The following is a 2,228-nucleotide window of genomic DNA, read 5'->3' on the forward strand; positions in this document are numbered from 1 at the left end:
TTCTGCTGCCTGCATCACAAGTACAAGGTCCTAAGTTCAATCTCTGGTACCCCACCAAAAAAAGTAATTTTCAGCTGGCTGTGGTGGTATATACATGTAATCCAAGTACTCAGGAGGCTGAGGCAGGAGGATTGCTGTGAGTTAGAGGCCAGCCTGGGCTACATAGTGAGTTCAAGGCCAGCTTGAACTACATAGTGAGACCCTGTCTCAAAAAAAAGAAAAAATAATAATTTTCTAGTAGCCATAGCAAAAAAAAAAAAAAAAAAAGTCCCCCCCTGCCCCTTCCAGTACTAGAGGTTGAATCCAGGGTCTTCACACTGCGTTACAATCCCAGACTTTATTTTCAATTTTTAAAAAAATTTTGAGGTCTCACTAAGTCATTCAATTGCCTAGACTGGGCTCAAACCTGCAATCTTCCTGCCTCAGCCTCCCAGAGTGCTGGAATTGTAGGTATGCCCCACCACACTCAGCTCCATGTAGGATATTTAGCAGGAACCCCAGTCTCTACAAAGTACATGCTCTTAGTTACCCCTATTATCCCTGAGCTGTGACAATTGAAAATACTGGTACATGTTAGTAAATGTCCCATGAAGAGTGGGGGAAATTATCCTATCTTGAGAAACAATTTGATGCAATAAATTGAAAATATTTTTTCAGGGCTGGGGATTTAGCTCAGTGGTGCAACGCCTGTCTCGCAAGAGCAAGGTCCTGAGTTTGATCCCTGGTACTGGAAAAAAATACTTCTTTTCAATACATAATCAGTATTTAAAAGTACTGAAGCTGGGTGTGGTGGTACTCACTTGTAATCCTAGCACAGGAGAAGCTGAGGCAGGAGGATTGCAGTGAGTTCAAGGCCCGCCTGGGCTACATAGTGATACTTTGTCTCAGAAAAACGGAAAAAAAGTATTTGCGATTTTTTTTTTTTTACATTGTAACTCGAAATTGAACGTATACTTTTCACTTAAAGTGCTTCTCAGTTTGCACTAGACACGTTTCAAGAGTTCAACTGCCTTAGGCGGCTAGGGTCTCTATCTCAGTGAAGAACATAAGTCCAAAACAAAAAAGGTAGGGCTGAAAATTTAGGTTTGCACAGTCATAAGGACGTAACAGTTAAAACCGAGGATCCAGGTAACATGGTGCGCTCAATGCCAGCGTTAAGTACGTTAAGTACGTTGCAGGACTGTTTCAAAACAAAACAAAGATCCTGGGAGAGTCCAGGTGGAAGTCTATATTTAAAATGAGACATAAGAATTGAGCATCCTGGCCTGTTTTTCGTTTTCCCTTGTTTATACTTTTAAAGTATTTTCTTCATCGAATAATGTGGAGAATACGAGTGAACAAAAAAGTATTGAGAAAGATGTTGATGCAAAAGGTAATTAATGTTTTTTGAACACTTAATTGGTGATGTTTGGGGTATTATATAAACTATTCCATTTAATCTCATAAGAACCTTTTGGGGACAAATGTTAATCCAATTTATAGAGCGGTAACTTGAGATTTATAAAGGGTTAATAAATCAAGGAAGCTGTTAGCGGCATTAGAGGGCTTTTGAAAGAAAGAATGAAGCCAAAGCACAGGCTCTGTCCCTCCAGCCTCCGGAGCACCTAAGTAGTCATTTGCTATCTGCTATTTTTTACAAAGTGATAAAATCGGAGGGCTTCTGCCATCGTACAGCCCGAGTTTCCAGAATACCCACTGCCGTCTTTGCCCTGGTTCCGGAAGCGAATTCCCCTCCCCGGTGAGAGGTCTTGATGTTTGTCCTTAGCGCGGACGATGTGCGTTATCATTTGCCACGAAAGCCACCAAAACCATGTTTTTGTTTTAAATGTGCCCTGAGAATAGACGTTAACTGTGTAATTGTAATTTTTAGTTAGGAAAAAATTAGTCAAGAAGTAGCCAGAATTATGCTTGAATAGTGAACGCATGATCACCCCGGAAAAACGTCGGTTTCACGGACTTCCAGAGCGAGAGTGCCAGGGGCGGGGGGGCGGGGCGAAAGGGGCGGGGCGGCTGGGAACGAGGAGCTGCGCAGGCGCGGACGCGGCCGGACGGCAGCAGAGGCGTGAAGGCAAGCGCCCTCATTTCCTGACTGTCGTAAAGGCCGAGTGTCGTGCTCGCCCGGTAGGGGAAGGACTGGCTAGGCGGCTGCGGCTGCAGTCAGTGGAGCCGGGCTGGTGGCGATGGTGGCCAGCGGTTCGGTCAGCTCGGCTTAGGGACTCCTCTGTGCT

This window comes from Fukomys damarensis, unplaced genomic scaffold, assembly GCF_012274545.1.
Source record: "Fukomys damarensis isolate Sample0158 unplaced genomic scaffold, DMR_v1.0_HiC HiC_scaffold_25, whole genome shotgun sequence".
Lineage (NCBI taxonomy): Eukaryota > Metazoa > Chordata > Mammalia > Rodentia > Bathyergidae > Fukomys > Fukomys damarensis.